This window comes from Ixodes scapularis, unplaced genomic scaffold (genome assembly GCF_016920785.2).
Source record: "Ixodes scapularis isolate PalLabHiFi unplaced genomic scaffold, ASM1692078v2 PGA_scaffold9__187_contigs__length_104089568, whole genome shotgun sequence".
Classification (NCBI taxonomy): Eukaryota; Metazoa; Arthropoda; class Arachnida; order Ixodida; family Ixodidae; genus Ixodes; species Ixodes scapularis.
The window spans coordinates 75,458,451-75,468,717 of NW_024609884.1; the positions used below are offsets into that span (position 1 = coordinate 75,458,451).

The window sequence follows — 10,267 nt, forward strand, 5'->3', positions numbered from 1 at the left end:
GTCCCAGCTGCGCCAAACAGGTGCACGCACCATTACAGATTGCAAGCCGTTCTCTTTAAGCCACATGGAATGTTCCATGAGGTGAGCCTGCATTTGTAGTGGTCCTTGGGACATGTGCTGTAGGCTTATGTATTACTGGCTTTGTCTTTGTGGTATACGCCAGGCTGTATTAAATATATTGCAGGTCCCAGCAACAAAAATTGCAAGCCGCTCTCTTCAAGCCGCGTGGAGTGCTCTCTGAGGTGAGCAATGATTTCTGGTGGTCCTTGGTACATGCCCTTCTGGGGGTTTATGTAATACTGACCTTGTCTTTGTTATTTTCTGGTATATGGCAAGCTGCATTAACTTTCTCGCAGTTCCCATCTACACCAAGCGGGTTGACCCACCGTCAGACCGCAAGCCGCTGTCTTCAAGCCGCACAAAGTGTTCTATGAGGTGAGCAATCATTTCTGGCTGTCTTTGGTGCATGCCATGCTGGGGGTTTATGTAATACTAGCCTTGTCTTTGTTACTTTCTGGTACAAGGCAAGCTGCATTAACTTTCTCGCAGTTTCCATCTACACCAAACGGGTTGACCCACCTTCAGACCGCAAGCTGCTGTCTTCAAGCCGCACAAAGTGTTCTATGAGGTGAGCAATAATTTCTGGCTGTCTTTGGTGCATGCCATGCTGGGGGTTTATGTAATACTGACCTTGTCTTTGTTATTTTCTGGTATATGGCAAGCTGCATTAACTTTTTCGCAGTTCCCATCTACACCAAGCGGGTTGACCCACCGTCAGACCGCAAGCCGCTGTCTTCAAGCCGCACAAAGTGTTCAGTGAGGTGAGCAATCATTTCTGGCGGTCTTTGGTGCATGCCTGCTGGGGGTTTATGTAATACTGGTCTTGTCTTTGTTACTCTCTGGTATATGGCAAGCTGCGTTAACTTTCTTGCAGGTCCCAGCTGCACCAAGCGGGTAGACCCACCGTCAAAGACCGCAGGCCGCTTTCTTCAAGCCGCACAGAGTGTTCTGAGGTGAGCAATCATTTCTGGCGGCCCTTGGTACATACCATGCTGGGGGTTTATGTAAAACTGGCCTTCTCCAGTTTGATCCAGTTTTACCTAAGGAAAAGGTGGACCTCTATAGTGGGATGGACATGCATTCAATATTTTTATATACATGTATACAAAGCTGTCTATTTTGATTCGAACGAAATTAAAAAAAAAAAAAACGGCACGAGTTACTTAAATGATTCCCTCACTGTGTGTTTATGGGGCTCGGAGGACATTAGATAAGGGGATAACCGTTGCAGAATGTTAATCAAAACTAATGAACAAAATTTTTTTAATAATGTTTTTAGTTAATTGTTTTATGGGATACGTTTCAATTCTAGTTTCAAAGGCAGTAAATATTAGACTAACAGAATTTCTGTATAGCAACAAGGTTCAAGATATGGAATGCTAAAAATTTGCTTTTTTTGTCACCCGATTCGAAAATTGCGTACTCGGGGAAGACCTCAAGATGTTGTGCGGACGTGGTTGCTTCGGACGCACCTTTTTTATCTTGGAAGTATGACGCGGATGCATCTACCAAGGACACACTGTCGAGATAGTGACGATGTGCCCAGTACGACTATGTCACTCTCCCACCCACCATTAACGGCACAAATTCTTGAGCTCCTGAGTGCGGTTTTTGCATCCGACATTAAAACACAAAAGTTGGACAAGGAATATGTGGAAGCCGCTTGGCATTTCGTGAATTGTTTAAGTCGGGATAGCCTTTAATATTGGCTGGCTTTTAACACTGCTGTTGCAGCATGGCCGATAAAGCCATTAGTTACAAAGCTAACAAATTTTCGTCAATTAGTCAACATACTGTGACGGTTATCCCCTTTACTGATGTCCACAGAGTCCTACGAATGCGCAATGAAGAAGACATTCTGATAGCTTTCGCGGCCTTTTTTGAAAATTCTGTTAGCTTTGATATAGAATGATGTGTATACATGTAAAACGACTTGTAGAATGTAATCTTGCACATGATTGTGTTACAAGGCTTTGTTTTTTACCCAATTAAGTAGTGCATTTTTTATCGCAACCTTCCAAAAATAAGCAAAGCATCCAGTTTGGTATTCAAATTGTATTCTATTTCGGTAATAAATCAACGGACTACTACTTGGTTCGCCTTTGGCTTCATACTGAGAATAATAGGCATGTGTGAATCATGAATTTTGGGCTTAAAGTGTATAATGACTTGAGCTTATTAACTTTTCAGTTGAATATCACAGTGTCTGCACCTCTCTCCAAGCCTGTTACTTAGTGCCGTCACGCTAGCCTCAGCCATCCTGACAGTGTTGGTATCACTTGTTTAACTGTAGGCTGCTTTGATTACTTTAGTACATATGTTTTCAAAATGCATATGTCAGTGAAGGAGCATGATCGTGCACGAATAGTAACTTTAGGTGTGGTACAAAAAAATACCTAATATCAGGGGCAGGTAGTCATCCACTGAAATAAAGTTAGAAGTGAATACTTTTGATTACCAAACTGAATGCTCTCTTAAAATTCTCAAGTATCTGCTTAAGCTGCACAGTTGTAATCGAGGCAGCAAGCAAAGCTTGTCATTTATTTATGCTTGTCAGCAGCATGCTGCATGGGCATATAGATTTATAAGTGTACATAATCAGCATGAGGGCAATACATATACTTTTTAAATGAAATTCTAATCATTTCGTTATCATCGCCCCACTGCCAAAGCTCTGTTAGTTCTGATCCACATTACGTAGTGGCTCTGGCTATCATCAGGTCAAGGCCCACATAGAGGTTGTGAGTATAAATATACGATTTGATGGCTTTCTCGCCATGCTCATCCTTCAATTTCAAATTAGAACTGTTGCTGCAATGTCGTGACATAGCATGTTAGGACATTGCAGCCTAATACATATTCTTGATAACAGGATAGCTACAGTGTTATTTGTCTTCTAAATTTGACCTTGAGGGGAGTACCGACATCCATCAGATGCATAAACATTCACGTAACCATTTTTAAATTTTTTTCTTAATTCCTCCTGTGTACATGTCAAAACCTCTCCGCTATAGAGGTGTGCATTTCCCACCAAAGTATGAGTCTGCGCTGCGACAAAGCGAGATTCTTGCGACCGGGGTGTTACACCACCACCTAGATAAGCAGAAGGCCTCCGCACCGTCATCACAGCCAGATCGATTGAGGCCTGAGATTGGGCACGAGTGCTGCGTCAGTGTTCGGCCGGGGCTCGCGTTCCATCAGCGCGTCGAAGGCCGGACTCTGGCCCAGTAGCCGAGTTAGCGCCATCCGACTGTGATGACGTTTCATGAAGGGAGAGGAGGCGATGCCCAGGCTTTTATTATTCTATAGGTGGTGTTGGGTGTTAACGCGATTAATGCGATTGCGGAGTCTGCTCCATGGGTTTCGCTTCTCCGCAGCGCAGTGCACATGCGGAGAAGCGCACTGAACAAAGCCAATTCATTGCAATGGTGACTTTACGAGCGCTTTGAAATGTTCGACTGGCGTAAACGACTTTCTTTTCGCGAGCTTGATATTTCATACATTTTGTGAAGTGTCAGTTTTGGAAATACTTTGTGGGAACAAAATTTCACAATGAGGAGTAATGTTCAATGTATTCGTAGCCATGGGGTTACTTATTTGCATGACCAATTTGAAGCAATTTCGATAAACTCGCAAACAGTAAGCCTTTGCAAAAATTAAGCCGTTTACAGTAGTACGATTAATGTTGAAACCAATATCAAATACCGTATAATACTAAACTGCTATAAGAAAATTTTAATATTAGCACAGCCCTGAAAAATGGCCACTTGCGGATGTTTTCGCTGTGGCCTTCATCAATCCATATGGGCTTCAAGTGTAGCAGCTGCAACCTTGAATCTGGAAAAGGCTATTGTTTGTCACACATTTTCTTTATGGTGCCTAAGGTTTGATGTAATAAATGTTGTGCCCTGCAGTGAAGACTATTACCTGTAGCATAGCCCTGGGCATGCAAAGAAGGCACACCAGCAATGTCTGACATATCAGACTTTCAGAAATGCTAATGTCCAATTTTCCTCACCCTTTTGTCCGAATGAAGCTGTTACTATCTTTCTTGCTTTCCTCTCATAGTCCTTTGAGCGAGTTGTGTGACGTTATATCATAGGGTGGCATAGGGTAATTTTCTCTTCTCTTTTCCCGCAGGATGTAATGGCACACCATCATCACCAAGGAGAGTGTACAGTGAGGAAGCTCGGAAACTTGAATAAAGTGATAAGTAATCTTTCAATTTTTGTCTTTATAATTACGCGAAGAACACTGATCATAATGACTGTATGCTACACATACATACTTACAGCTGAAAAATGCAATCCACCTTTTCTTTATGTTTTTCTCACACAGTTTCAGAACAAGCTGGTACGTCATTTTCACGAGGAATGTTTGGAAATAGAGCTGCCAGAGATTTCCTCGTAATTTTCACGTACAAAGCCGCAAATAAAAATGACGACTTTCCTAGTCAATTTAGAAAAACGACAGTACGTTATTTTCACGAGGGAGGATTTGAAAACGATTCAATCGTCATTTTCACGTCTATGCTCGTAAACTAAGAATGCGGTGCCTCGTTTTTTTGACAACTTTTCCCACATAATTAAAAAAAAATGATTGTACGTTATTTTCACGGGAAATGTTTGGAAATAGAGCTGCCAGAACTTTCCTCGTAAATTTCACGACTCATTTTTAACAGTGTATATGCTAACGCTCGGAGAGTCATGCCAAGCTAGAAGAAGCATGCCATTGGTTGCACTTCCGAAAAGATGGCTTCCACAGCGCTTCCACCGTGCTGTATACGTCAAGGTGTTAGCGGAGTATAGTTTGTGTTCGACTTTCACTCCGAGATGCAATGCTAAGTATTTTACGAAAGGTCGCTGGGTAAAACGCCAGTATCGATGGGGTCAATGGGGCGTCCCGCGATGACTAGCTGGGGATCGCTCTGTCCGAGGCATTCAAAACAGTTTGTTGTGTGCAGAAGAACACATCAATAAAAATTACTGATTTTCAGGCAAGCCGGCTCACGTGTTATACCCGTTATCACCTCAAGAACCGTAGTAAAAAGAGTCCGGCTTCTCGGGGAGCATTACTAATTTTCCTCTTTATGTAGAGATTTAAGATATAACATATAGGTGCATTTTAGATCAGATATGTGTTATCTAATCAAGACGCATACTTTTCAAATGCCAAAAGCATCACTTCTTCCTCCGACAACCATATCTTATAAGAAGTACTTCGCCCGGGGTATGAACAATGCGCAAAACATCTTTTTTTTCTTGAGGTGAAAAAGAGTATAGTCAGTTCGTTTTTTGGAAGCACTCCAATCATTGAAATCATGTCAAAGCAGTTGAGCACGTCTTGAAATGTCGGAACTGCAGTCGCCAAGTAGCACGAAAACATAGCCATCTCCTCCTGCAGCCGCTTGTTACATCTGGTCACTTGAACCGCCGGTGCAGACGCCCACGAGGGGATCCAAGACCAGTGCCTGGATCCTGTTTTGCGAGCCTGCTAAATAACTTGGAGGAACTGTATGAATTCAGCCAAGTCTCGATGATGACTCGTCAGCCGGCTGTGCAGTCCGTTATGACTCCCTACCTCCATGTTGGTGGTTCGTGGTCCATCGTTCTCAAACTGGCTCCAGATATCTTTGACGATTGTGTTAGAAAGCCAGAAGCTGTCAAAATACTTGGCAAATTGCCAAAATGCAAGCGTTATTTATCTTATAAGTTATTTATTTAATTGGTTATTTGTGCCTCAGAACGACCGAAGTCTTTGTATGTACAAGGCGCTTAAGTACAAAAATAAAAGCATGCGTACAATTCATAACATCATGCATACATCCACGAATACAACCTTAAAGAGAAAGGTTACAAACGATATGATAGTTATATGTATACAAGAGTGACTCCTCAACAAAAATAATATATTTATCTTCCAACTTTTGAAGGTCCCCGGCTTTCAAGCTTCCGGATGGATGTTCTGACTCGATGGACGTTTTGACTTTATGGATGTTTCGACTCGGATGGATGTTTTGACGCGTTGGATGTTTGACTTTTGTGTCATGTGACTTAATGGATCTTTTGACTCGTTGGATGTTGCGACCCGTTGGATGCTTTGACCATAAGCGCTCCTGTACGAGTGGTAACTTTGGTCCTCCCCCGAGTTTCCCACGAGCTTCAAGTCGTTCTAACATTGACTGATATAGTGGTTTTCGATTATGCTCAGCATGTTCGTAATTGAAACCATATAATTATTTTACTAATTAAAAAGTTAATTAAGAAGTTTAGTTAGTTATCCGACTTATCGCAAAGATTAGCCGCCCACATAATGTCCCCCTGGCCTTATAACTCACCTGCACAAACCGTATTAGTGCATCTTTTACGAAGGTTCTGTAATAAATCTGTTCGAATTAAAATGGAACACCAACATGATCTGAATTCTCCCTAGATGTTGAAGACTTATTTTATTCAATACCACACAGAGAATTGTTTGACACCGTCAGCGAATGCATCGACTCCAATGGAGCCATAGGTTTTTGTTGCGGCGGTGGGGAAAAACGTTCTTGTCACGTAGTCACATATTGTTTATTAACAGGTTAGGTTACATGTTGAGACCTCATGGCGGTTGCATGGAGCAAGAAAAGAGTAATGGCGCGGCGTGCGCGGGAAGTCCACCGGAAGACGCTGGCCCCCTGGTGGCGAAATGCAGATATGCAGCACTCCCCCACACTAGCTATAAGTCCATCCGGTCTGGTGCCTTGCGTGTTCGCACAGAGCGTCGTAGTGGGGTAGATCGAATTTCAGTTCGGCTGTCCGGTATACTGTCGAAAAGGCTCGGGTCCAGTGGCCAATCCACAGAAGTCTCTGGAACAGTAGAGCCATGGTGTCGGGGGCGCAACGGGTCGATGTGGCGCCTCATTGAGCTGTGGTGGGTCTCCACTATAACCATACGGTTTCCCAAAACCTTCGAGACGACTCCCGGCACCCCACGCTCACCAACTCCGTAGTTCTTTGCGAACACAGGATTCCCTTCTTTGAGGTTGCAGAATCCTTCTGTGTCGCCCTTTGGCTCGCTGGTGGTCATGGTGGCGAGGTCCATGCGAACTTTCGGGCGAAAGCCGAGCATCAGCTCTGCTGGAGATTGGCCTCGGGTGGCCGACGGAGTGCGACGATGCACAAGCAGCCATCTTGCCAAACGTGTGGCGAGGGAACCTCCCGAGAGTTTCTTCAAGCCATCCTTGACCGTCCTTACAGCTCTCTCTGCAAGCCCATTCGATTGTGGATGATACGGCGCAGTCCTTAAATGGCGGATACCGTTCAGGGATATGAACTCGTTAAATTGTGATCCAGTGAATGGTGTTCCATTGTCGGACACCAGGCAAACAGGCAGTCCGAAACGGGCAAACAGACTTCTCAGGTGATCAACTGTTGCTGCTGAAGTTGCGGCTGGTGTTGGTAGTGCTTCAATCCAGCCTGAGTAGCTGTCAACCACAATGAGCACCATAATATCATCAATAGGTCCTGCGTAATCGACATGAATTCTTGTCCAAGGTGTAGTGGTTACTGGCCAGGCTAGTGGTTCTACTGCTGATGGCATCGGTGCAGCCTGTTGACACACTGTGCAAGCTCGCAGAGCATCTTCGATTGCATGATCAATACCTGGCCACCAGAGTATTGACCGTGCGAGTGCTTTTGTTGCATTAATACCCATGTGTGTGTCATGGAGCTCCTGTAGGAAAGCGTCTCGTGCTTTCTCGGGGATAACCACTCTCTCCCCCCTGCGGATGAGAAGACCGTCCAAGGAGAAGGTGTGTCTCTGCGGCCAGAATGGCTGAAGAACTGGATCTTGAAGTTTCCTTGGCCAACCTTTCTTAATGATCTCTCGAAGTGCCACAAGCACAGGGTCCTTCGTTGTAAGATCTTCCAGCTGCTTCCGAGAAACTGGACCGGTGTCCAAGATGTCGAGGGCATGCACTCCTTGTAATCTGTTGTCTTCAGTTCTTGGCTGGTTATGTGGGAGTGGTAAACGACTTAACGCATCTGCATTTTGGTTTGCTTGCCCAGGCTGGTATTGAATCCTGTAACTGTACGCCCCAAGCGTGAGTGCCCAGGGCTGGATTCTGGCAGCTGCGGTGGTTGGTGTTGCTTTGGTTTCTTTGAAAAGCCCTACCAAGGGTTCATGATCAGTTTTAAGCGTAAAAGTTCTACCAAGCAAGTAGTCACGGAACTTGGTTACTCCAAAAATTAGTGCCAGGGCCTCTTTTTCAAGTTGTGAGTAGTTTTTCTCGGCACTGGTGAGTGTCCTGGATCTGAAACCGATGGGTTTGTTTACCCCATTGACGTTGTGCGACAACACTGCTCCAACGCCTTCCGGAGATGCGTCGCATTCTAAGATCAGTTCCTGAGTGGGGTCGTAGTGCATTAGGAGACTTGACCGCAGAAGTGTCTGCTTTGCGTTGTTGAAGGCTGCATCTTCCTTGGTTTCCCACCTCCACTTCACATTTTGCCGGAGCAGGTTGTAGAGGTGTGCCAGTAGCTGGGACATTTGAGGTAGAAAGCTTCTGTAGTAGCTGATAAATCCCAGGAAGGAACGAAGCTCGTGTAGGTTCCGTGGTGCTGGAGCCTTCATGATGGCTTCGAGCTTTCGTTCTGATGGATGAAGTCCCTCTCTATCGATCCGGTGACCCAGGTACACGACTTGTTCGCAACCAAGTTCACACTTGTCTTCTCTTAGGCGGATGCCATTCTCCCTGAGTGTACTGAGCACTCTTCGGAGGGTCTTTCCAAAATCGTGTGGTCCCTCAGCGACTAGGACATCGTCCAAAAAGACTTGAGTCCCTGGGATCCCCTGAAGGATGTTCTCCATCTTCCTCTGGAATAATGCAGGTGCAGAGGCAATGCCGTACGGAAGGCGGTTATAGCAGTACAGTCCTTTGTGCGTGTTGATGACGCACGCGTTTCTGGATTCCTCGTCCAAGGCGACATGACAGTATGCCTCTCGCAAGTCGAGTTTGGAAAACCAGTAGCCACCCTTCAAAGATGCAAACATATCCTCAATTCGTGGAAGCGGGTACTGCTCCAAGTCACAAGCAGTGTTGAGAGTCACTTTGAAGTCACCGCAGATGCGGATTCCGCCGTGCTTCTTCGTGACAGGTACCACGGGGGTAGCCCAGTCAGCATGAGGCACTGGTGATAAGATTCCACTGCTGCATAGCCTGTCCAGCTCTGCCGCCACCTTGTCGCGCAGTTCATATGGCAGTGAGCGTGCCTTCAGGAACTTGGGGTTGACATCCTTCCGCAAGTTGAGGTGTCCAGGTGGACCCTTCATCAGGCCTGTTCCCTCTTCGAACAGGTCTTTGAACTCTTCTTTTAGTTCTTTGACGGTCGTTGCCACACTGTTGTCAGAGGGCAGCAGGCTGCCGACGTGTTCAGCAGACAGAAGCTGTAGCTCCTGGATGATGTCGCGACCACACAGAATTGGGCCCGGATAGTCCACCACATACAAGACACCGCTTGCTTGCTTGTCGCCGTTTTTTACTGGTAGGTGCAGGGCTCCCACCACTGGCAGTTTTCCAAGGTAGCAATATAGATTTGTGTCCGTTGGACTGAGAGCAGGCCATGAAGCAGCATGTTTGCTATATGTGTCTTTGGAGATGACACACACGGGTGAGCCGGTGTCCACGATCATGTTTAACGTCACTTGCCCCCACTGGAGAGGCTTGACAATCGGTTGAACCGCTGACGGTGCTGTATTCACAGAGTACAGATGCTGCGACGGATCGCTTGGTTCCGCATAGTCTTCACCCGTCGACAAGGTGTGTGCGTGAAACTGTTGGGGTCGTCCTGGCTTCCGCTGGTAGGCCAGACAAGCACTTGCCAGGTGTCCTTGTTTTTTGCACTTAAAACATGTTGTCGATCTGTGAGGGCAATTGGGTGGAGTGTGTGCGCTGTCACCGCAACGAATGCAAGGTTGCGCTGAGCTCTTCTGAGACTTCTGCTGGGTTTTCTTTTGAAAGCGTCCTCTCCTTTCCGTGGCCTGCATAACGCTGACTTCAGTCGTTTGCGGCAAAGGTTGGGCCGCGTTAGGCAGCTGGGTGACGTTTTCCGTTGCCACCTCCGCAGCTCTTGCGATTCCGAGCGCCTCATTCAGGTCCAAGGTCTTCGGCTTAGCCAGTAGCACTTTCTTGACAGTTTTGTCGCGCAGTCCGATGACGAAGCGATCG

The 10,267-nt window shown here is 45.9% G+C and overlaps 1 long non-coding RNA gene across 1 annotated transcript; it reads left to right on the forward strand.

The window, feature by feature from the left end:
• The first annotated feature begins 393 nt into the window (after positions 1 to 393).
• Positions 394 to 782, forward strand: LOC115321467. Its single transcript, XR_005715155.1, has 3 exons — positions 394 to 435; positions 550 to 628; positions 743 to 782. It is a non-coding gene; the product is annotated as an uncharacterized LOC115321467 (long non-coding RNA).
• The last annotated feature ends 9,485 nt before the right edge of the window (positions 783 to 10,267 follow it).